The following is a 27,274-nucleotide window of genomic DNA, read 5'->3' as shown; positions in this document are numbered from 1 at the left end:
TGCTGGTGAGGAGGAGGTCGTGGGGAGAGGCGAGGCTGGGGCAATGGCACGTATGCCCACAGAGAGGGCTCCGAGTGCCGCCTCTGGCACGTGTGCCATAGGTTCGCCACTACTGGTATAGGATTTCCTGTCTGAGCAGGGGGTTGGACTAGAAGACCTCTAAGGTCCTTTTCAACTATGTTATTCTGTTATTCTTACTTAGAACTAAGACATGTTCAATTCAGTAAGAAGAGACTTGAAGAGGACTAATTTGTGACTGATTTTTTATTGTGAAGCACCATATGAATGGCTGAAGAATATATTAAATAAATTAATACTGTTTATTTACTAAAATATTTGCATCTCATCTTTTCCCTGGATGATTTCAGGTATTGTAATTAGCATTACAACATCTCAAATTAGAAATTAATTCAAAGCTTAAAGGGCGCAATGTTGCACATAATTAACCATGTGTAAATATAGCTTAAATATTTGAATGACATGAATTACAGTGAACAGGACAGCAACTTAACGTTGAACAATGCGCTGAATTTTAAATTCCCTTGGATTATTTGTTTCAGCTATATAGCTCATTAAAAAAAAAGTCATAGTATTTTCTAAGAATGCCAGTCAGCTGCTTCTCACCAATAATGCTTTGTGATAAGTTGAAAATGAACTTCTTGCTGGAAATCTGCTAGCTTCCAGTGCTATTATGCACTCCTCATTTAGAAAATGAATAGGTCCTCTCTGAATAACTGTCAGTACCTTTATATTGGTAATTTAAATAAGATCTAATTTCATGCACAATTGACAGCATACAAGGAATTTTTTTGATACCCAAAAAGCAAAGAATTTTATGAAGCTGCGTGTGTGTCTCTCTCTCTAAAATATACTATTCTCTGTATATGAATCTCCTGGATGGGTCAGAATAATGCATTTTAATTGCATAAAGATAATAAAAGAAGCCATTTGCCCTCCTATAAAAAAACGAGAACATAGCACCTTAGTGACAAAGGCATCTGTTACTCGAGCAGATGTGCCTATGCAAAGTCAATCTAGCAACCCAGGTGAATAGTTGGAGGCTACCTAAAGGGTACCTGAAACAAAATCCTAGCATTTGCTGGGAACCATAGGAACAAAGAGGATTCCCCGCACCCCCCGCACCCACACACACTTCTCCCACCTGTTTTTTTTTACCCTCTTTAGTTCTTTGGTTGTCTCTTTCTTCCCAGCCATATCCTGGAACCAACTTTGTCTTGATCACTAGCATGAAAAGCTGATATTATAACTTACACTTCTATAGCAGAAGGCCTTATTCTAACATTATTGAATTATGCAGTGTACTAAAGTCATGCAACACTTAGGTTCCTTTTGAGCATGACTGCATATTCATGGAAAAATACATTTTTCCCCTGAGGTGAGATCCACACCCACCCTTTGGATCTTCTGAAAGGGCCTGAAGACAGCTGGCTGGGGACCCCAATGTGGTGTGTCATTCTGGAGGTGGTTAATGGACTAGTCCAGGGGTAGGCAACCTTGGCTCTTTTATGACTCGTGGACTTCAACTCCCAGAATTCCTGAGCCAGCATGGCTCAGCTTGGAAACTCTCCCTTTCCCCTCAGCATGGCTGGCTCAGGAATTCTGTGAGTTGAAGTCCACGAGTCATAAAAGAGCCAAGGTTGCCTACCCGTGGACTAGGATAAGACCCTATGTGCATCAAGATTACTTCCAGCCCATCTTTGTTAATTTTAAATCAATGTTAGTGGTACTATTTATTGTTTTAATGTTTTATCTTGCTTTCATTGGCTATAAGCTTTCTAGAGTCATCTCTAAGTGAGATGGGCAGCATGTAAGATAAACAAACAAACAGCTTTCAGGCAGTGGTTATTTGCTGCTTAGAGAGCCAGTTTGGTCTAGTGGTTAAGGCACCAGACTAGAAATTGGGAGACAGTGAGTTCTAGTCCAGCCTTAGCCATGAAACCCACCTGGATGACCTTTGGGCCAGTCACTCTCTTTCAGCCCAATTCATCTCACAGATTTATTGTTGTGGGAAAAATAGGAGTTGGAAGGTATATTGGATATGTTCATCACCATGAGTTATTTGTAAAAATAATAACAGCATGGTACAAATAAATGAATAAAATTAAATAAAAATTAAAAATGGATTGAGGTGTGAATAAAAGAGCTTAATTCAATAAGGGATGCATCACCAACACTTCTCTACATCTCCTATCTCCTAATTCTGGAATAGGGGACTGGAGGCTAAAACATATAAGGAATGGTTGCTGGAATTGGATAGGTCTAGTTTAATGAAGAGAAGGACAAGGGGGGACATGATAGCAGTGTTCCAATGTCTCAGGGGCTGCCACAAAGAAGAGGGAGTCAAACTATTCTCCAAAGCACCTGAAGACAGGACAAGAAGCAACGGATGGAAACTAATCAAGGAGAGAAGCAACCTAGAACTAAGGAGAAACTTCCTGACAGTTAGAACAATTAACCAGAGGAACAACCTGCCTCCAGAAGTGCTGAATGCTCCAACACTGGAAGTTTTTAAGAAGAGACTGGACAGCCACTTGTCTGAAATAATAATAATAATAATAATAATAATAATAATAATAATAATAATAATAATAATAATAATAATAATAATAATAATAATAATAATAATAATAATTAAAAAGTTGGAGTAGATGACCTCCAAGGTCCCTTCCAACTTTATTATTATTATTGATCATCACACAGTCAGCCGGATGTTCAGACTGGATTTGGCATTTTTGTCTACCTATCGAGTCCTTACCAAGGACCTGGGATAGGCAGATGTGGATGTTTGATGGTATTACAGACATCGTCGCAGGATGGAAGCAGTTCCTAGTAAGGCCGCCTTTTGCAATTGACTAATAGAAAATTTGTCAATGTCAATGGTGTTCAAGTGGTGCTCCAGTTGTTTTGGGATTGCACCCAAGGCGCCTATTACTATTGGTACTACCCTTGCTTGCTTTTGCCACAGTCTTTAGATATCCTCTTCTTGTTGGACGTGATCTGTAATAACAGATTATTATTTCTTTGTTTTCAATCACTGTGTATCTGCAATGGGTAAACACCTTTTCTTCCAGTAGTTCTGCAGCTGCTGGCCCTGGTTGCTCAGCCAACAGTCCTGAGTCCTGTAACCCATTTTTCACTAGATATCCAGGAACTCCAACATCTAGCATGGACCTTGTAAACTGGGCAACATCCAAGCCGGTATGGCATTCTGAAATTTACATCTCACCATATATTTTTTATGGGAGAGACACTCTTTGTCTGACTTCTCTGATGAGACCTGTCCAGTATGGTTGAACCGCTGGCATAGCTCTCATCTTCCTCAGAGTACACAAGTCCCACAACCACGTTAAGATCTTGAGCTGTGGTGGCACAGTGGTTAGAATGCAGTACTGCACGCTAATTCTGCTGACTGCCAGCAGTTCGATTCTGACCAGCTCAAGGTTGACTCAGCCTTCCATCCTTCTGAAGTCAGTAAAATGAGGACCCAGATTGCTGGGGTCCAATATGCTGACTCTGCAAACCACTTAGAGAGGGCTGTAAAGCACTGTGAAGCGTTACATAAGTCTAAGTGCTATTGCTATTCCTATTGCTACCTTCAGATTACCCACTATGACTTAACCATGACTTTGTAATATTTAATATGTATTACAATGTTAAGAGGAACCTTATCCCAAGAAACTCAGTGCATTTGGGAATGTTTATTCTCTTTTATTCCTAGGATGTGTTTGATTAAGATGATGATGAGTGATGGTCATTCTGTGTGTTCATAGAAGTGCATATGCCATGCTATGTAGCATGCTTTCTGCCTTACCCTAAAGTATCCAGTGTCTTATAATGCCCTAGAAGCATGAAATCTGTATCTTCCCAAGAGCTGTCTATTGACTACCTTCACAAACACCTCCACCCAATGTTCCCAGCCTATTCCATGTTCAGCAGAGGAGCAAGAAGATATATCTTTGTAGCTCAGACATCAATCCAGGAAATAAAACTTCAATACATGAGGCATTGTTTTTTCATTATAGATACTTTATTGTACTCTTCCATCCATTTGATTTACTAAGAGAGATGGAAGAGATTAAAGAAGGCTCCCTTAAGGAGGATGGCCCCTTGTGATTGCAAATCAAGATGCTGCCTCCCCATTGTTAAGGACAGCCTACCAGGTCCACCACTGATAAGTCCTTTTTCTAAAGTTAGCTCACATGTTTGAATCAGGAGTTCATGAAAGGCATTAAGAAAATCTATTACAGTTCTATGTCGGATGGCAAGTGGGATTTATCTGCTATACCTTGAAGTAAGCAGCAGGATTCTCAATCATTTGATAACCTTGAAACTGCTAAGGTACCCAATTGCTTTCATGAATATTGTGCAGGAAGAGAAATAACTCAGTGAGTCTGGTATCTTTATGGGNGGTGCAAACCATGTATTGTATCTGTCTCTTACGTACAGTCTCCATAATGAAAAAAAAGATAATCATATTAGTAGCATCTCATATCTGGAAGAAAATTACATGTGTGTCCTACTACAATACAGAAAAGCAGATCACTAGATTCACATATATTTGTGAGGGTAAAGGTTCATTCTCCGAGCTTGTGGGTTGGTTTCCAAACATTTCATTACCAGGCCAGGTAACATCTTCAGCAGAATTTAGGAATTCCTGAAGTTTTTACCTAGCCTGGTAATGAAACATTCAGAAATCAACCCACAAGCTTGGAGAATGAACCTCCATCCTCAGCCTACACCTCAGTTACAGGTATTTGCCACTATCACTAACATATATTATTATTATTATTATTATTATTATTATTATTATTATTATTATTATTATTATTATTATTATTATTATTATTATTATTATTGATAATAATAATAATAATAATAATGAAGTTGGAAGGGACCTTAGAGGTCATCAAGTCCAACCCACTGCTCAGGCAGGTAACCCTATACCATTTTGGACAAATGGCTGTCCAGTTTCTTCTTTAAAACTTCCAGTGTTGGAGCATTCACTGCTTCTGGAGGCAGGTTGTTCCACTGGTTAATTGTTCTAACTGTCAGGAAGTTTCTCCTTAGTTCTAGGTTGCTTCTCTCTTTGGTTAGTTTCCATCCATTGCTTCTTGTCCTGCCTTCAGGCGCCTTGGAAAATAGCTTGACTCCCTCTTCTTTGTGGCAGCCCCTGAGATATTGGAACACTGCTATCATGTCCCCCCTCGTCATTCTCGTCATTAAACTAGACATACCCAATTCCAGCAACTGTTCCTTATATGTTTTAGCCTCCAGTCCCCTAATCATCTTTGTCGCTCTTCTCTGTACTCTTTCTAGAATCTCAACATCTTTTTTACATCGTGGTGACCAAAACTGGATGCAGTATTCCAAGTGTGGCCTTACCAAGGCATAGTATCATAGGTAAGTGAGATTTAAGTATACTGAAGAAGAAGGTACCAAATTGGGACTTTTCTAAAGAGAATCCAAAACATAGGATACTAGGAGGCATATAAATCCAGCTATAAATTACTAAAACCAGGACTGTTGATAAATTGTCCTTCAGATAACAGCATGGTTAAATCCTGCACCCTGTTGATGTCACTCAAATAATGTTGTTCCTGAGAGAAAAGCCTTCACAGATATGGTTCCACTTGTGGAGTTTTCCTGTCAGCCGGGAATCACTGTTATCAGAGTCCTTACACATATAGACACCAGCATGTGAACAACTACGCACATGAAAGCTGTACTCCCGAAGACACGTGTCCCAAGTTTGTATAAGGTGTGACCAGTGCTCTAACATCATATGAAAGAGAATTACAAGACAGAACAAATTCAAAAAAATGATGCGAAGGTACTTTTTCGTTCGATGGAAATATTACCACCCAACATATTTGTGATGAAAAGGGAGAAATGCAGTTAATCTGTGATAAAAGTGCAGTTGTCCTTGATGGAACTTTGGATGTTATACAGTGAAATAGTAAATGGGAAAAACTTCAAGTATAATCAGTATTAGCAATAGTACATGCTGGCAATAACAGATGCTCCAGGGCCTTTCTAAGATCATAAAAGAGCATGACTATTAGATCAATCTTTGAACGTGCACACTTTAGCTAAATGCCATGACTTGAGTTCTGATCTCTAAACTGCCTGGTAGGAATAAATGTCACTGGTTTAGAAGAGGATTGTATTAGATCTTGGTTCCATTGAAGGATAAGATGTAATCTACAAGCCTTACATTATTTGTCTTTGGTTTAGGACAAACAAAGGGCAACCTTTTTTGGCCTCAGGATTGCACTCAAAAGAGTCCTGATCAGTGATGTAGCAATGCCATTAAGCGGTGGTTCCCAAAAATGCTTAGCCGCATTTTTGCAGAGGATTAAAGTTTGGGACAGTTTTAAGAATCTATGAGCAAAGATCTAACATGGCTATTCAGTGGAATTAATTTAATTTTTAAAAAAACAGTGCAAATTATTTCTCTGTCTGTTTGTATCTCACTTTTATTGTTTTTACAAATAGCTCAGGGCAGCAAACATATCCAACACACCTTTCTCCTCCTATTTTCCCCACAAGAACAACCCTGTGAGGTAAGTTGAGCTGAGAAGAACGGCTGGCCTAAAATCACCCAACCAGCTTTTGTAGCTAAAGCAGGACTAGAACTCGCAGTCACCTGCTTTCTAGCCTGATGCCTTAACCACTCAACCAAACTGGTTCTCAGGTTATGTTTTGCAGCACTTTGTTGCTGAATTTTGACTATATGATTGTGGAGTTTTTTAGAGGAGCACAACTCCAGGAATGTGGTGGCGGCTATAGGTATTATTTAGATGATTGGTTCTCTATCCCTACCCCAAAACAATTATAATCCCCCCCCAAATTCCAGCATATAGTTAGCCAGTGGATAAATGGGGGGGCACTGCTTTTCCTTCAGTTGCTGAATAAATGGAGAATGAGTGAATGAATTTGGGATACTATGGTCCGAATAAAACCAGGATTCTTGCAAAACCTGGACAAAGCAGAATGGTCCATATTGACCCATATAGTGGCTTGCTTAAATTTCTGAAACTTTACATAGAGATCCCTGGAATAACATGCCTATTTATTTTATTATAAATATATATTATTATATTTTTATTTTAATCCATTTATAATGTCAGCTATTTCATACCAATCACTTGTGTCACCTGCCAAATGTTGCCCATACATCACACTCCAACTACCTCGTCAGCTGAGGCAGTGAAGCTTAAACTCAACAGACGTGAGCAAAAAAATTACCTACTTCTAGTAAATAATCTCCTAGCATATTTATGAAAAAAGCCACTTTTCAGGATTTCCACCCCACTATTAGGCTTTTTAAGGCTGCAATTGCTGACAAAGGCCCATAATTCTTAGATAGCCATTAGATGGTGCAGACAACGTTTTTTTTCCTTGTTGATTAGTATTAAACCTGATTCTAGTTTGCCATTTTATTCCTGCTGATGCAATTTAATTTAATGTAAAATAGATGGGCATCCAAAGGAGTTTCTTTTATTGTATTTCTGTTCCCTGACAGAAAGGTCCATTGACTTAATAGAAAATTTGGACAAAGTATTTTGAAGCAAAGCACTACTTTGGATCGATGGGTCCTTCAGGTGCCACAGCCTAGTAAGATTGTTTCACAGTCATGGGAAAACTCAATGTCTGAAGTGATTTATCATTGTGTCAGATTGTCCTGCTCTTTGTCACATTGACTGACAATAGGGGGAACTTGGAAATAATACAAAGATTCTACGTGCGCTGATAGCGCCTGCACTGTGATTACTGGGAAAAAAAGGAGAGGGGGGAAAAAGGATGTGAGGTGAATCTTAATTTCTTCCCCCCACTGTGTGAAAAGATACAGTAGTGACAAGGCTTTTTGTTATTTCTAATACGCACGCACACATTTAGATACTCTAAGTGATACTAATACTAGACTAATCAATCTTTTGTCCAACTAACGCTTAAGCAATAAGTGTCTTTTTTTAACACTGCAAAACTGGAAGAGGTACACTGAAATAAGATAACAGCATTAGATGGAAGTCATATTCTTCCTCAGGTTAATGAAAATATTAACAATCCAATAGGTTGCTCTTTCAACTAGTAAGAATACGAATTCATATAGTTACAAATTTAAATCAGAACAGCAAAAAAAGATCACAAAAATATGTGCCGGTTTTACCGACGGTCTGCCCTTGGAGTAAAGCAGCTTCATATTTCTCGGCTAGTTAATATATCAGAACCAGCTCTTTGTTTCCTTTTCCTTGAAGTGGGACATGGAGGATTCTATGAAACTTGTTTTCTTTCTTCGTGGACTTCTGCAATTCTGTGTTCTTGTGTTACTTCTAAATACACATCCACAGAATCTAATTTTAAGACGATGCTGAATAATAGAGGGCTTGGACTGAGGGAAGCCAAACCAGCTTCTTGTCATCTCCATAATGTCATTTGGGGAGGCCTAGCATGATTGATTAATTTATTGATTGAAAATATATGTATGCTACCATTGCACCCAAATGCTAGCCACACGTTGGAACACAGCTCTGGGCAAGGACCAGTTTTACGTTTCCAGCTTTGTTTCAATAAAATCTGGAACTTTGATCCAAGCTTTGTCCCATCCAGACTCAGCCAACTTGAAATGTTTAAAAAGGATGGCCAGGCTCAAAAAAAAAAAAAAAAAAAAGTTCAATCAGACCTTGCACACAAAAGAAAACAGATCTCATGAAATTGGAAGGTCTGATTGAACTTTTTAGTCCCACAAACTTATTTTGTTTCCCTGCACGTGGCAGCAGAGAAATGCGATAGAGAAACATGACAGAGAAACGCAATGGAGAAGCACAACGGAGCTGAACATCAGTTTAGTGAAGAAATGCTTGGGGGAAGCGAGGGCATCTGGGTGGTGCTTCGACAAGCTCTCCAGCTCCGTGGCGGCAGAGAAATGTGATGGATCTGGAAAGCAGGTGGCAAGGCAACCCCCCCAGGGTGCCAGATGCTGAAACGGGCCCATCTCTCTCCAGCAGCTGCCCAGGCCCACTGGAGGGAAGGCCGGCATCTACTGAAATGTGGTGGCATTACGACCCTGGAAGGGAAGGGGCAGCTGGCATGGATGCTGCAGGCAGGATGCCAGCTCACTTCAGCATCCTCCCTGACCCTCCAGGTCTCTGCCGGCACTTTGGCCATGGGCTGTTGCCTCCCCGCTCACTGCTTGAGAAGGGTGGGGTGGGAAGGCAGCCCCCCAGCATCCCTGGGGCAAAGATCCTCTGCTCCGCCTGAAGGAGCATCAGCCTGGCCGCCCCCACCTGAGTGCCCTTCCCGCTGCTGCCCAGGATGGTTGCCCCAGGGCCGCAGGGGCTGGGCTGGCATGGGAAGGGCATGTGCATCCCCCCTCCCGAACTCTCTCATACCTTTAGTTGGTCCACCCCCACACTCCGAGGTTGGGCCAATTGCCGCTGCGCTTTGAAGCTCTGCATCTCCACCCCATGCGCAGGCCACACCCTGCCCTGCATGTTCCCCACCTGCTGTATAAGACATCCCCCCAAAATAAGACCTAATGGGTCTTTTGGTCCAAATATATATATATGACCCGTTCTTATTTTAGGGAAAACACGGATATAAATAATGTTACAAAAATCACTGCAAATTAAAATGTGGTTATATGTTTGAATACTGAATCAATCGCTTGGATCATCTTTGTATGAAGAATCATGAACTAATTGTGCATATGGGGCAGCAAAAAAAATATTCTTTTTCAGTGTTGAAACAAATGCAACCTAGGATTAGAATCTCGGATGGCACATGTGCTATGTGCACACATGTGTTCACTTTATATGTATGAACCGGCTTCCTAACAAGGTAACAGAGTAAATAATATTGTTTTACTTTCTCTGATTTGCCCACCTTTTTTCTTCCCTTTTTCCTTACTTTTTGAAATTGAATCAATAAAATCAAACTAAAAAATACAAGTAAATGTTCAGAATCAGTGGTACCAATTATGATGGTACCTTTAACACCATCAAACATCAACATCTTCCTATCCCAGGTCCTTGAGAGGGACTCAATAGGTGGAACAAAATATCAAATCCAGTCTGAACATCTAGCTGACCATGCAATGAATTATAATAATGGAATCGCCCAGAATAAGTTTTGCTAACCCATCTTATTTCTAGAGATCTGCTAAACTTTAGCTCAAAGTAAAACAGGTATTTTGGATTGGGCATAAGTATGCATGCCACCACTCTTAGCAACTTCTAAAAGGCGGCAAAGCTCACATCCACTCAGAAACATTTCGTCTATCGTGCAAGCCCAGCGAAAAGAATTATTAGCAGAAGGAAAAAGAAAATGAATATCATCCATTTGAAGCAGTCAATATTGAGGTGCTTAATAAAAGAGGCAATCAATTATTTACATTGAGAGTTTTACATGTGGCTAAGCTGAGTATTACTTATCTCAATTTTTCAGTTATCAGGTAAGGATACCAGATCAGGTTCCTCAACTGATATTTATCATTCAGCAGTGGTTGTCCCTTACAGTATTTCTCAATTACCAGATATATTTGAAGCTGAACATACATCATCATTGTCATCATTGGAAGGGACCCTGGAGGTCTTCTAGTCCAACCCCTTGCTCAAGCAGGAGACCTTATACCATTTCAGACCAATGGTTGTCCAATCTCTTTTTAAAAGCTTCCAGTGATGGAGCACCCACAACCCCCGAAGGCAAGTCATTCCACTGATTAATTGTTCTCTCTGTCAGGAAATCTCTCCTTAGTTCTAGGTTGGTTCTCTCCTTAATTAATTTCCATCCCTTCCTTCTTGTCCTGCCTTCAAGTGCTTTGGAGAATAGCTTGACTCCTTCTTTATGGCAACCCCTCAGATATTGGAACACTGCTATCATGTCACCCCTAGTCCTTCTTTTCACTAGACTAGACATGCCCAATTCTTGGATCTGTTCTTCGTATGTTTTAGCCTCCAGTCCCCTAATCATCTTAATTAATGGAATCATTCTGATTCCATTCAAAAAGGACACATGAGAGTCATTCTGCATTTTGTTTTTATAATAGGTATGAGAGAGTAATTTCCTGCAATCTTTTCATCATTCAGCTTTTATTTATCTTATTTGTCAAACATCTCGCTTGAACTCATTCACTTTGAACTGAAGATTTACACAGCTTATTCCACCTTCAAAGAGTTAAAGCAGCTCCTCCCTCAGAGTAATGATACAAGTAGTTTGCTTTAGTTTCACAAGATTTCTGTCTGTAAGTAAAGGAAACTGCTTAGAAAAACCTTAGCATGTCTGTCTTGGATTTTGGAACCCAACAACAGCTCTATCGCAGCTACAAGTTTCCCAAATTTCATTCCCTCGGGAGTCATGGGTCCCAGATTTTGGACACATTTTGTAAGTTATCCCATTTGGTTCAAAATTTGCTACCATATGATGCACCGTTTTGCCCAGGTAAAGGTCATGGAAATGTGGGTTTTAGTACTATATAGATTGCCTTCTACATGAAATCATATAGCATAGATATAACTCATATTTGTTTATCAATACTAGTAAAAAAAACGGAATGTGATTTGTATTATCTGTAGCTCCATCAGCTTTAGTAATGGAAGAAATATCACTAGAAACTGTACTGCGATCAATGCAATATAAAAAATGAAACCTAAAACTTCCCTCATGAAAGCTGAATTGAATTTTGATTTAAATTTGACACCTCTCTTATAATCCTCTCTTTAAAATCTCATTGGGATTCCATTTGGGAAGCACATGTAGCTGTGTTACCAGCATGACATATGGCCACAAGAAACCCCTTGACAGCAGAAGCAATGGAAGATGTGAAATGCACTCATTGGTGAAGACTCGCCAACACCGAGATAGATGCTTCAATAAAAAATAGGTCTCTGGTTTCTCCTGCAGTCCAAGATAACATTGCAATAGAAAGCTATGTCTGGGCATGTCCATAGCAGCTTAAAGGGGCCAAGACAAAGCGACCAGATCCCAGTTTCTTATTATGTCATCAACCACTTTGTCCATGAAACATGCTAGATCCTTCTCATGACAAAACTAGCACTAGGAGGACACTAATTTGCATTGGGAACAGCCATCAGCCAGTAGGAAACAAAAGCAACATAGTCAGGAGATTAACAAAACAATTATTAAAGGTTTACATTCATTCTAGGGTTAGGGGGTTGGGAACATGAGTTGCAAAAAATCACAACAACAACAGCAACAGCAACAACAACAACAACAACAACAACAACAACAATAATAATAATAATAATAATAATAATAATAATAATAATAATAATAATAATAATAATATGGTGCACACATATTTTTCTGCGGAAAGTTTAGTTATATTAGTGCACAGCTTAAGAAAATTAAAGGCCTTGGGCCAAAAAAGATGGAGTATTATAAGAATGCTTAGGAATGGTTTGTATGCTTGATTTGTTTTACAGTGAAGTTGGTCTTTAGTTTTGATTGGATTGTTTTACTGAAACATGAAGGGCATCTAGAAGGCAGGAAAGAGAATAGGATGCATTTCCAGCAATATGCCCAACAGCTAAAGCTGAATGTCAGGAGTAAATTACAACAACTTGCATTGATGATGACAATACATTATAATTCATAGCCTAGCCAAATATACCCAAAGTTTCCTTGCTATTCTAAGAAAGTACTTTTTTAAAAAAAACATTTACTGCTTGGGCTAATATTATATTTGTGCAAAAAAGAATAGGAATCCTGTCCCATGTATTTAGCAAACCAATGCAGACAAGCATTCCTAGAATGAAATATCATAGGTATTTTATAATTGACATTCAATATGGAATACAATTGTTTATTTATGGCTAAGATAAAGCATCACATCTTAATTTTGCTCTCCTCTGGAATAACCAAGCTTGAAAACGACACTCAGCTATTGTTTCAAAACTCACTGAGGATTAGTAAAAGAATTCTGATAATTAATAGGTATCCTGGCCATTCCAACACTGTTTGCCTTCAATGGTTGTTTAAAGATGAACGGATCATAATCCTTTCTCCTTCCAGACCAAGGAGAAGGTGTGATGTACTGAGGTAACAGTTCCTAGTGAAAAAATCTGTTCCAAATAAAACTATGACAAAAGATGGGGAAACCCATCACTCTGCATCCTATTGAGGATTCCAGACCATCTACAAACCCAGCCCATTTAGTCTATGAATGCCAATCTCTTATGGGGCACTTACTTGCAAATAATAGCGTATAGTCAGGGGTTCTCAACCTTGGCAACTTTAAGACTTGTGGACTTCAACTCCCATAATTCCTCAGCCAGCTTTGCTGGCTGAGGAATTCTGGGAGTTGAAGTCCACAAGTCTTAAAGTTGCCAAGGTTGAGAACCCCTGGCTGTTTATTATTGCATATTTATTTTTTCCTCAACAAATTGGTTATCAATTTAGAGTTGCGAACTAGACGGCTCTCTGGAATCTACCTTACACCTAGCAAACAATGTAAGCCCTTGTTATTTAGACACTTTGTGACAAATACTTAGTTTTGGTACAACAAAGCATAGATTTAAAACATTTTAAGCAGTTTGAAAATCTGAAATTTGAAAACTGAAACTACTGTCATTTCTGGTGAACCTAGACTGAAATCTACTTTCAATGCAATCCCATTGTTAAAAGTCATGATTTAATTATCTGGATGTTGGCCGATTAACATTTTCTTGTGATATTCTGTTGGGTTTTTTTTCTCTGAGATCTTCTGCAGTCTAGATTATATGGAAATGCAGAGGATTTTGCTTGTAACAGTACGCAATTTGTTTAGCACATTTGGAATTTTTAAATAGTAGATTTTGAAGGTTGTTATAAATAGTCAAGGCCATGGTTTTCCCAGTTGCAATGTATGGCTATGAAAGTTGGACCATAAGAAAGGCTGAGTGCCAAAGAATGGAGGCCTTTGAACTATGGTGCTGGAGAAGACTCCTGCGAGTCCCCTGGACTGCAAGGCGATCAAACCAGTCAGTCCTAGAGGAGATCAACCCTGACTGCTCTTTAGAAGGCAGATCCTGAAGTTGAAACTCAAGTACTTTGGCCACCTAATGAGAAGGAAGGACTCACTGGAGAAGAGCCTAATATACTGGGAAAGATTGAGGGCAAGAGAAGAAGGGGACGATAGAGAATGAGGTGGCTGGATGGAATCACTGAAGCAGTAGGCGTGAGCTTAAATGGACTCCAGAAGATGGTAGAGGACAGGAAGACCTGGAAGAACGTTGTCCATGGGGTCGCGATGGGTCGGAGATGACTTCGCAACTAACAACAACAACATAAGAGGAGATCCACTTATCCATCCATAAAATGGCTAGTTTTAACCAGCTACAAAATGTTTGTTTATTGTATCAAACAGCAATTAATGGCACATTCTTGTAATAAAGGCAATGGCAGATATTTCTCCCACATTACCTGTTCTTGTTTAAAGGTTGTGAATCTAATTTGGGAACCACAGTCTCCTTTGTCCCTTATCCTCTAAGGGTAAAAGATAAATGTGACATAATTGGAAGTGCTTAGTTACTCAATATATTCCAAATGTTCTTTTCCTTTCTGGAGAAGAGAAAGGAAACATTTTTGATTACAACTCCCAAACTGCACCATATTGGCTGTATTTCATCAAACTGAACCCCTACAACAGGGGTGTCAAACTCAATTTCATTGAGGGCCGCATTAGCATTGTGGTTGCCCTCAGGGGGCCAGGTGGGTGTGGCCAGGGTGGGTGCAGCCTACTGGGTGGGCATGGATGGAGTGGGTGTGGCCTACTGGGTGGGCGTGGCCAGTTCTATATCATTTGCGTCAAAGAGTGCCTGTGGGGGCCTGGGCAGGAGTGGGATAGATCTAAGGGTCTCTGGCAGAAGGGGGTGGGACCAGGGCAAGTGCCAAGACATGGTCCACTGGAGGAGCCTCACTGTTCCTCTTAGGCCATGCCGGGAGGGGGGGGCTTATGGAGCTAAGACTGAATGTGTTTCAGCATAGATGGCCACCACAGAATTGTACATTGGCTCCCGGCTGGCCTGGGCCAGGGCCAAGGCAGAGGGAGCCATTCCCTCACTATTTCCAGGATGGCTTCGCGGGTCACATGAAACCACTTCGCGGGCTGCATCTGGCCCCTGGGCCTTGTGTTTGATATGTCTGCCCTACAATATCTACTGTAAAAGCTGGTTGCCTACTTCTATTTACTGGAGAATGGTGAAAATTAATGATCGGTTTGAATAGCTATCATGAATTTTTTAGCTGCTTTGTGGAAAGTGTTATTTTTTGAGATTAGAGAATGCTTTGAATTAGCCAAATCTGGTGTAGGAATGCTGAATTGTTCTGTCATACTGAGCATCCCAAATGGTGGATAATCTTATTATTCGCCTGTAGTTTTCAACAAGTAATCAATCAGTGCTACTGTAACTTCTGTGAGTAAAAGATTTCAGAACATAATTCAGTGCCAGGTTGGTACATTAATCACTGTGTGCCCCAAATACTTCCTGGTCCAACTTATAGGTCAGGAACTTTACACTGCTTCACACTTAATCTGGGTGCAAAGTCAACATACCCACCACAGTCTTGAAGGTATATTTCAGCAGCATTGAAGGGGGAAAAAAACCCCGCCAAACAGAAAAGGCATAAAGCCATAGCCTTGCATCATTTGGCTGCTTAAAGTTTAATGTTTTACATGAAATAAGATAAGGCTTCATAAAATCTCTGTTAAACCTCTTAACCCAGTACCTAGAAGCCATTACAACATAGATAGAACACAATAATTTATCTTCCTGGTTATTACTAACTGTCTTGCTATTTGACTCTTCATCTATCTAATGAAGGTCAGTATGCTCTGAATTTATATCTTTAATCATAGAAGTCAAACAACCTCACTCTTTAAAAGTCCCCTCAAGGGTTATTCTGCAGCCTGAGTGTTGCTTCCAGTTAGTTAGAACATATAACTTCCTGAACTGCAAGACTAGTATAACTGGATTATGGAAAGCATATAATGTAGATGTGGATCACAGGTTCCTTCCCTTTCCCTCATTCATTTTTATCACTCTTAGCAAAATGTATTTTGGTTTGTTGTTTAACAGCTATATGAAGCCACTGGGAAAGGTCATGCAGCAACAATAGGCAGATGATATTCAATTATATGTCTCACAGGCTGCTCTTCAGATGACTCGGTGCGTGGAGGATGTAAGGCCCTGGGTGAAAGCTGCATCTCAACCCTAGAAAGACAGAATAATAGTGATGGTGTCCCAGGATCAGGAGAGTTGACATCTTTGACTCTGGATGGAGTAACACTCCCCTGAACAGAACTGGTGCCCACTTTGGAAGTCATTTTTGTGGCTCATACTAGAACAGATGGGAGTTGTGGTGAAGGAGACTTTGTACAGATTTCCTCTTGTGTGCCAATTGTACCTGCTCCTGGACTGGGAGGCCTTGCTCACAGTCAATCATGACATAGTTGCCTTCTGTTTGGATTACTGCAATGGGTTCTACATGGGGCTGCCCTTGAAGACCATCCAGAAGCAGCCACATGGCACACTACTTTATTGCTATTTGAGCTGCACTAGCTTCCGGATGCTTTCTGGGTGCAATTCAAGGTGCTGGTTATCACTTTTACAGCCCTACATGGAACAGGCCTAGGTTATTTACCTAGGTACCCTAACCTAAGGGGTATTTGTCTATCCCACCAAATCGGATAGAGTAGACACACTCCAGTTACTCTTTCTTAAATACAGTCACCTGATGGGATTTTGGAGGTGTGCTTTTTTTTGGTAGTCTTTTATGACTTGTGGACGTCAACTCCCAGAATTCCTGAGCCAGCATGGCTCAGCTTGGAAACCTCTCCATTTCTCCTCAGCATGGCTGGCTCAGGAATTCTGGGAATTGAAGTCCACGAGTCATAAAAGAGCCAAGGTTGCCTACCCCTGCCCTAATCCTTTGGAACTGCCTCCCACCTGAGATCCAGGAGTTCCCTGCCCTTTTAGCCTTCAAGAAGACCACCTTGCTCTCTCCCCAAGCATTGGGCTATGGTAAGCTGGGAAGCTGTTTGGCCTGGTACTTGAGGGGAAAGGATGGTTTTATTTCTATTTCTGTTTTTATTTATTGCTGCGTGGTACCTAACATCAGTATTTGAGATAGGGTTAGGGTAATAATCACAACAACTGCAACCTAGCAAGCATAGTAGCACCCAACTTCACCTTAAGGGGGGGGAATGGATAGGCTTGGATATCTGCAGTGTAAGTAAACAATATCCATGTGATGAAAAAATAGGGAGGGAATCTATAGAATACTGTCAGGCACGAAGAATCAAGACATATTGCAGTTCAGAAGAATCTAGTCAATTAATAGTCAGCACCAGATTGGGACTAGATAAGGTTCAATGGCATTCAAGGGGGGAGGGACTGAACTTGGATCTTTTGTGGTAATGTAGCAACTCTAAGCTAATGATATATTTAACTCCATCCCTCCAGGTCTGTCTTCTCTTCTCCTACAAATACAAGATTTGCCATGTTATATTATTCTTTAAAAAAAATGAAAAATGCAATTCCTATTTCCTATATTTTCTTCAGTAGTATGATATTATGCTATTTTTCACTGTACATTGGAAATTGTACTTGTAGTTTTTGGGAGTTCAGATGAATGGCTATATTTGCTCCCTTTTCTTCTTTGTTGCATGTGATATAAAGTTGCTGTTACAGAAATAACATTTGTTATATAAATCCTTACACATTTGTTTAATTCATGCCAATACACTACATTCTTCTTACTTAAAAGAGAAACGGCTTAGTGTACAAAAAAAATACTAATATAACACTTTGAATTTAAATTAAAAATGTAATACAGTAGTTTGATTTAATTAGTGTAAAAGTTAAAAATATAATCAACTTAAAGAAGCAGATAAGAAATGATCTTCTCAGAATCTGCTAAAGAAGGAAATATTACAGGACATTTCCTATTTCTCCTTTAATTTCTATGCCTGTTAAATTGTTCCTATATTTGTTATGCGTTTTAATTGATTAAAAAAAATTGGGGGTGGGGGTAAAGGCAGGATGATAAGAAAGTATAGTTGCTGATTAAGTGTTCTATAGCAAAACTAAGATCAAGAACGAGTAAATTGTTAAAGCCATTAGAATGCCATAAAACGTCCTGTAAAGGATTTAAAAATTGTATCCAGATTATTTTTATATCGAGAATATTTAATTATTTCTAAAACACAAGAAAATTATATATGATTTCAGATGTTAGTTTCCTCCCATTTCTTTCATTTATAAAATTTAAAATAATGGAATAAGATACCGCTCACCTAAACGCATATAAAAAAAATAGGATTTGGATGTATTCACACAGGACCAGTGTGAGCCAGAGATTGGCAAATCTGCCAGAATCAATTTCATATATTTTTCTCCATTTCTCATACTGAGATTTGTTGCATGAAAACACACATGGATTTTTCTGTGTATGCCATTTGTTTTATACAATTTGCCAAACAGACCTTTTCTCTTAATGTCATGTATTGTTACATTCTCCATCCAGATAACACAGGCTGATCTCAGAAATTAAGCACAACAGTCTGGAAACTCCAGCCTTGTTGGCTAGACTAGGAAGGAGACAAGTATCTTAGAAGAAGGGGATGGCAAATTTAATGCTGCCAAGAAAACTGCATGGATGCACTCTCCAGATTGTGAGTTTGAGTCAAGAGAAGAGGGCCTCTTTATAACTTGCGGACTTCAACTCTGTTGGAAGTAAAGTCTTCATCCTGGTTCATCCAAGCCGGGAATAAATAAGCAACATGGCAACTGCTTTGGGAAGATGGTTACAGTTTATTGAAGAGGAAGAAAGATGGTTCTTGCAGGAAAGACCAGAGGAAAGAAGGACCTGAGCACATGGGCAGTAGGTTTTTATACTCTCTCTAGCCTTTTGTTTGGAATAGTTTCCTGTTCCTGTGGCATGAACTTTGAACTGAGTCTGAGTGCTTTTCTAGGCCTTGGTATCTGTGGTTTAATCCTATTATGTCCCAAAAGTCATATCCTGCTTCCCTGGGGCTGGGTTAATGACTCTTAGAGTTTGGGTGAGGTATGCAGATTTTAAGTCTCTTTGTCTTCTTGAGTTTTCCTGCTCCAACTTTCTGATGGTTTTACATTGGCATTTGTATAGGGCTGGCTCCTGTTTGGGATACAGAGATTTGGGGGCAGAGTTGGCTTCTGCTTTTAAAAATCCTTTTTAGGAAAAATATATTTTTCTGCCTTTTTAATATTTCCTTCTCTGGGGCTCTGACTTTCCACAACTCCAATGCTGACTTGGGAATGGAACCCACAAACTCAAGTCATAAAGGAGCCATAGTATCCCATCCCTGTCCAGAGTGTCCTTGTCTTTCTTTTCTTCATTCCCCAATATATGCATTTTCATGCTTTTCTTTTTGATTGAAATGCCCAAAACTGCATGAATACTGGTAAGTGTTGGTCTTCTCGTAGTGATCGGGGAAACTGGGAATAAAGTTAGGTTGCATAACAACGTGAACAAATGGCTTGCCCACTTCTACTCAGCTTTGTGGGAATTGTCTACACAAGAGTGTTATTCCTGCAAATAGACTAAATAAATCTTCCAGTTTATAGCTCCATTTTAAAAGGAGCCCATTTGTATATCCCTCACCTCAAACCTGCATGACAGGAAGTGTTACCTTGGCATGCTCCATTTGCTGATGATGTGGCTAATATATGTGGACAAACAGATATGCCAGTAGCATAAGGATTATAATGTGCTATAATGAAAAGATCTGCTTGTTTGCAGATGCTTTGCTTATTCTGATGGAGAAAAAAAATACGGGTTTATGACAGTTTGGCATTAGAAAGCACTTTAGAGAAGTGGCGGAGAGCCTAATATGAAAGCATAAAAAGACTTTCAAGCAAATCACATATAAGCTATTTTAACAGATACTAGTTACACATGAGTTTTAATGTCACTTCCAATTCCAATTCTCTAATTGCATCTTCTTCCCTGCCAAAACTTTCAAATAAACGCTTCTTTACAGGAATACAGAGTTTGTGTGCTAAATTACCTGGTTTAACAAGAAGAGCTAGAAAAACTCTGCTGAAATATTCAGAATTCTGTAATGATAGGCCAAACCGAAGCAAGGACTTTTCATAGTTGACATAAAGCAATGTTTGCTTGCATGCATTTATAGACATGGGACCTAAGGTATAAATATGATGTTCTGTCATCTAAAAGTGCATCTTTTCTTGATTGCAGTGCAGTGCAGAATTTAAAAGGATATACACAGCTGCAACAATGGACTGACATTTTCCATTTGCTGGTGAAACTACAAAAGGTTTTTTGAGTTTATATGTCTCAGATGCTGGTCAAGTTGAAAGACTCCTCCAACTCTTTTCTGTTTCTCTTATTCATTTATGCAAAATAAAATTTATATCTTAAATAAAATAAAGTAAAATTAAATTTAAAAAATCATGATGATGATAATGAAGGAGGAGGAGAACATTTTTGGTACATTGCTATATGCTCTAAAACAGGAGTGTCAAACTTGCAACGTCACGTGACATATTGCGATGTATCACGGCTTTTTCTCCATCGCCGGCAGTGGGGTGGGCGTGGTTCCGCCATGATGCATCCGGCCCACGGACTGGCAGTTTGACACCCCTGCTCTAAAACATGGACAAAAGTGATTTTTCTGAAACAAGAAGTCCAAGTTTAACTTCTAAGCTAAAGTCTACTTAGGGATTCTTTTTAATCACTAATATTCACTAATGAACCATATCCTCTTTTCCAATTCGAAGCAGCCTTTCCCAACTCCACCAATCACTTCAAAACATCTAGTATTATTTTCCATCAGTTCCCAGATATTTTACGTCATTATACTAATCCTCATGGAATTTAATAGTGACTTTTTTCATTATATCTATATATCTGGAGCTGTAATCTTCTGTTCCTCATAATCTATAAATATTGTTCATAGCTGATATACCTTTAGGTGGTCTCTGAGCTCCTTTTTCTTCTTCAAGATAAACATCTACAGTCCCATTTCTCAGCTATTCACCAACTGTTGTAGATGGCCATATTACTGTTGGGTTCTTGATGCAAAAAAAATGAAGCTCATAGGACAGCTAGAACCAGTGGTGGGATTCAGCCAGTTCGCACCACTTTGTCAGAACCGGTAGCTAATTTTTTGTTGCCCAGGTCCAGAATGGACTTCTGGAAGCGGCATCCACACAGAGAACCAGTTGTTCACATATGTGAATCCCACCACTATCTAGAACCCAACAGTTTAACCCTGGACCATACATATTCTCCCTTAATACAGCTGGTTTACCATTATAGTTACCCACAAGTGCTACAGTGAACATTAAATCACTTGACTTTCACCCACACAATGTGATTTTTATTGATTTTCTCACTGCGTCCCTCGTAGACCCACAGATCCGTTCTGAAAAATCTTCTGTCTCTCCAATACTTATGCACGTGGGATGCAATGGGGAGAGGAAATAGCTTCAGCTGACAAGCTTCCCTGGATAGCACTTTGTGGCTTTGTCACATCATCTCTATATAAAAAAAATTGCCTCATTCCTTCCTAGAAAAGACTTATTTCTTACCCTTCTTTCGATAAAAATGGTTTTCAGCTAGCTTTGGAAATAGCATTTGTATATCAATAAAGAGCTGTGTACAACAAGGATTCAAAATGAGCTTATGTCTCTGTTTATATATAGGCTGCTTACTTGTGCTGAAATCTATTGACTGCCATGGAGCCCTCAATAATTCTATAGACCGATGTGAGCAGAGGGCATTCTATTCTGGGTTGAAAAACATTATCTAATTTTTAATCATAAAAGCATTATAATGAAATGGAACATCACTTATGGTTCTGGGTATATATTCTAGAGATTTCAAAGAGGGATGTCCTTTTTTTCCATGTAAGTCTGAAATCTGATTTATCTATAAGACACACTTCACGATACAAACCAATTTTGCTCTGGTAATACCATGTCAATATTTTCTGACAGAAGATAAATGTTGTTATTATTTTGCCATTTCTGACTTTTGTAAAAGTTTAGAATTTTACAAAATGACTCTTCTTTACATGTCAAACTAGTAAGTTGCAGACGAAAAAAACTTAACACGGTTTTTATATCAAGGGACAGTGATGGATTCTATGATGAGGTTAAAAATCACTCGGCACAATATTGACATTTTGTAAAAAGTGGAAAGTAAGCAATATTTTCAACAGATAAATATAGTTTTATATAAAAATTGAGGTGGGGAAGATACCAAGAGAAATTTTAACAGAAATTATTTGTATTGATTCTGATGTGTGATATCAGGGGAAAGTGATTCATTTCTTGCCATTTTGATTTTTCATGCCACGTGCCTTATCGATTATGTTGCATTTATTTTAAGGTAGGTTGGTCTAAGCTCTGCTTCATTTCTCTAGTGAATAATCTATAATTATAAGCCTATCAAACCTTATGGAAAATGGCACATCAATAATTATTATTTTGAAATTATTCAGAAGTTTCCAATTTATTCATGTATCAAATTTCTACACCGCCCATCTCACCTGCATGATGCTGGGTGATTTACAAATAATACCATACAATATAGAAAAATACATAGTTAAAAACAGAATTAAAACAAAACTAAAATTTGAACAGCTGACAAGTTAAAAAGGCAGAGGGAGCACCTTCAAATCACCAGCCACCCCACATTTATGTATTTTGAGGGATGTCTTTTTTCCACACAAGGTCTAGTTCAGTGGTTCTCAACCTGTGGTCCACGGACCCCTGCGGAGCCATAATATCATCACAGGGGATTCCCAAAGGCTTAAAGAAATGTTATGATTTAAATCTTGAGTTAAGTCTTAAAGGCCCATGGCCACAAAAGGTATTTAAAGGGGGTCCATGGTGAAGAAAAGGTTAGATCTATATAATTGCCATTGGCTTGTCTGAAAAGTACCCCAAAGATTACCCAATCTTTTGAAACAAACTATGACATGGAATTGCACTGCTACATAAATGGCCTGGGATTATTTTGGTCAAGACATCATCTAGATTCTAGAAGTACATATTGTGACTTCTTTTAAACCAGTTTCATGCCGATCAAAGCAAGGTCATTAAAAATGTGGCTTTGGAAGTTGAGGGGAGGGGAAACCCAAGAGGCTTCTTATCTTTTAAAATAATTCAGTTAAAGATTACATTTTTAAATTTGCTGGGCTACAATAAGTCACAATGACTTTCTGTTGTGACACATCTTGCATTTAACAACTCTACGCTGAATAATTCATTTAGGGATGTAACACTCTTCTGTTTTGAACGCTATGATTGCAATTATAATTTCCTACAAACATGCTTATATTAAGGAGGTCTTTTTTTTTAAGGAGAGAACAAAATTAGGAGCAGACAGCTATTAGTAATCTTACAATAGTAATAGCTGTCTGCTCCTAATGTTATTCTTTCTTTTCTAAAAAAAGACCTTCTTAATATAAGCATATTTGTAGAAAATTATAATAGGCATAAATGGGAGGCAGCCCCTCCAAGAGGCAGAGGTGTGCAATTCCATACAGATATTATTCCCCTGATATTTACCAATTCAAGTGGTAACATGCATGTATGAAATCATCATGAATGGATACAATGCACTAGGCAGAACATTTCTATCACACAGTATTATTTTAAGCATTTCTTTTATACAAAATGAGCAACAGCAAGCCATAGGATTTGGTATGCTTTTCTTTCCTCTTTTAGAACAGTTGAAAGGATGAAATTGGAAACAATTTGCTTTACATTTAGATAAGGGGAGACAATTATTATTATGGCTGGTCTCACATTACTGTGGTTGGTCGCATAGTCAACCAGATGTTTAGACCAGATTTCACCTTTTTATCCATTACTGAGTTCTTCACAAGATCCTGGGATAGGCAGATATTTTTTGATAGTGTTAAGGGTATCATTGGAGGATGTAAGCCAGGGGTGTCAAACTCGCAACGTCACATGACGTGTCGCGACGTGTTGCGACTTTTTTTCCATTGCCGGCAATGGGGTGAGCATGGTTTCGCTATGATGCATCTGGCATCAGGGCTGGCAGTTTGACACCCCTGATGTAAGGTATTCCAAGTAAAGCTGCATTTTACAGTTGACTGATGGGAATTTTGTCAATTTGGATGGCGTTCAAGTGGTACTCCAGATGTTTTGGAATTGCATCCAAGGTGCCTATTACTATAGGTCTTTTCTTTTCTTTTCTTTTCCCATAGTGGTTCTACTTCATTTGCAGCTCTTTGTATTTTGTTGTTTTTCTCCAACTCTTTCTCTTTTATTCTGCTGTCTCCAGGTACTGTCATGTCCAGACACTTTTGTCTTTCTTACCAACAATTATTAAGTCTGGGGTACTGTGCAGCAGATGCTTGTCTGTTTGAATTCTTAAGTCCCAGAGCACTTTGGCTTCTTGGTTTTCTATTGCTTTGTCTATTTTGTGGTCCCACCAGTTCTTGCCTGCAGGCAAATGATATTTCTTGCAGATATTCCAATGCACCATTGTTGCTATGTTGTCATGCTATTGTGTGTAGTCAGTCTGTGCAATCTTCTTGCAGCAGCTAACCAGGTGGTCTATGGTTTCTTCAGCTTGTTTGTAGAGGTGGGACTTGCTGTCTGTTGCTGTCTTCTCGATTCTGGCTAATTATAATAACAGAACTAGTGTACATGAATCATATTTTGTTTTCATGTCAAAGCATTTGGGCTTCTAGAGAATTATGGCTTTTGTTTATGTTTTAATTTTTTAAAATAATTTACATTCACATGTCTGGATATATCATCCCTCCCACATTATTTCCTTCCTTGTTCAGAAGGAACAAGGGTAGGGATCACCTGGCGTCCTACTTTCCAGCTATATTCTGCTGCTGTTAGGTACATAGAAGGACTAAAGCTGCAATAACTAAAGGGCCTTCCCTCAGAGTATCGATGCTAATATCATATTCAGTGGCTCCACATAGAAGTATACTATGTAGTTATTAAGTCCTCTTCTCTTTTATCTCTTGCCTGTTCAGCTTGTCTTTCTCTTTCCCTGCCTTCCCAGTTAATTAGTTGTTATGTTTCATAAATTAGTATCAAGCTTTTTAGGGAGTGGGATGGGATGTGTAAGTTTTCTTTGAGTTAGATAGAGGGATGACTGAGAGTATGCTGGATGAAAACAAAACTGGAGCAGACACAAGGTTCATTCCAGCTGCAAAAGCTTTCAGGATTTTTAATCTCTTTTCTTCCCTCTCCTTTCACCTTGGCCTGTGGTCAGCCAGATGCCTATTCTCTGCAAAACAGGAACCAATTAATTCTGCTTGCCAAACAGAGGAGGAAAGTAATGCTTCCTCAAATATCAAATCAGTCCAAAATCATTTAGGCTTAAATTATTTTCCTGGTTTCTCTGCATGTCGATCCCTTTGCAGTCAATTAGCATCGTCACTTTTAATCTGTACTCTTCCACTACTGGTCATTTCCCATTAGAGGCTTATTAAAAAGATGCTGGTGGTCAGACACATGTGCTATCAAGCAAGGGAATGCCAGTGCAGTCATTAAGGTAGCTGACATTTAGAGAAAGGTTAGGTATTACAGATACTGTAACTTCAATCACAAATTACGCCACAGATCAGCAAATGAGCTTATAACTGTAGATTTCTACCCAAAACAGCAAAGTCCAACAGGGTTGGAGTGTTGCACAATTAAAATTATCTACCTTACAGATTTTGATGCTTAATTAAAATGTTCCTGAGATGTATTTCTGCACAGATCTATGAACTCCGGAGTGGAAACACTGTATCGCCTTCAAAATAACAAGGTTTGAAAATACCACTCATGGAAGAAGTCAAAGCTAATATCTGAATCTGGCTGTGAAAGATTTCTTCTTATTTTGGATCATGGTTAGGCAAATTATTGCATAGAAGTAAAATGCTATACAAGTCTATACAGGGTTTAATTTGCTATCACTGCCATGACCAGTCTTTGCGCACTGGACATGTCTAACATAAAACACAAAGTATGGGAAAGAATTAACAACCTGGGATGAACCTCAATGCTCAAACTGAATATGTTGAAATTCTCTTCCTGAGTAAATACTAAGGGTTTTCAAGAAAGTATGTTGAAAAATAAGTAGGCCAATAATCCTAAAATAAAATAGACAGTGATATAAAAATAGAGTATATTGACATTATGGGCCACTGTTTCTCAACCTTCTGAACTTTAAGAAGGATGGACTTCAACGGCATGGATGGCTCAGGAATTCTGGGAATTGAAGTCCACCCATCTTAAAGTTCAGAAGGTTGAGAAACATTGATTTAGGCAAATGCATTCTTCTATTGTGAGATTCATCAAGAATTAGACCTGTAGCATTTTTTTTTTAGGATATTGATCAAATATTGGATTGGCAGCATGCCTCCTTGGTCCCTGAATCAGCTCTCCTGTTCAACAAACACCTTATAAATAAGACAGACTTTCTCTTTGGAGTTTCTATGGAGGGGAGTTTGTGGGTTTGCTTTACTATGAGGAGATCTTGTAGCAAGTGTGGTGTTTGGATTGGTAATGGATAATTCATTCCCGGTATGGCTTTGCAAATTATCTTGTAACTCTATGGACTCATATGCACATATATCATGAAGTGAGCGGTGAGCTAGAACTCAAGAGAACAGATGGCTGAAGTGAAATGCCCATCTGAAGCTGGGATTTGTGTTGTAGTCTCAGAGAAATATCTTCTGCACAAAGCTGTGTGTCTGTGTGCAGATGGCTTTGGAAGGATCATGAGACAGCCATGCTTTTCCGAGGACACAGCTTTGGCTCACAGTGTCACCCCTCCAAATGGTTTGCAGAGCCCTCTTGTTAGATCGCGCAGGCAGTAAGACACGAGTCGAGTGACAGTCAGCTCTCGGTTTATTGGCAAGGCATGAAGTAAATCCGGACTGCATCTGGGCCAGGGGAGCCCTCTTTTATGGGATTCCCCTGGCTTGTAATCACACAATTCCATTGGCTGGTAAGACCACGTTGCTAGTTAGCCAACCAGCAACGGGCATGAAACTGTATGCAGATGGAGAAGGGCAATCACCCTTAATGGGTGATCAGGATGCGCATAGGGGATTAAGGGGGGGGGAATACAAAAGAACACAACACCCCTCCCCTCAAAGTTCTTGCTATCATCCTTGATGAATAGTGGTTACATAGTCCTTCAGATATGTGGGAGGCCGATGCCCTCGCGTTGATCGGCGGGGAACTGTGTGACTCGGTTC

Source organism: Protobothrops mucrosquamatus, unplaced genomic scaffold, assembly GCF_001527695.2.
Source record: "Protobothrops mucrosquamatus isolate PMUCROS unplaced genomic scaffold, P.Mucros_1.0 scaffold220, whole genome shotgun sequence".
In the NCBI taxonomy this organism is placed as follows: domain Eukaryota; kingdom Metazoa; phylum Chordata; class Lepidosauria; order Squamata; family Viperidae; genus Protobothrops; species Protobothrops mucrosquamatus.
The sequence above is the reverse complement of the archived record's forward strand: the minus strand, read 5'-3'. Positions refer to the sequence as shown.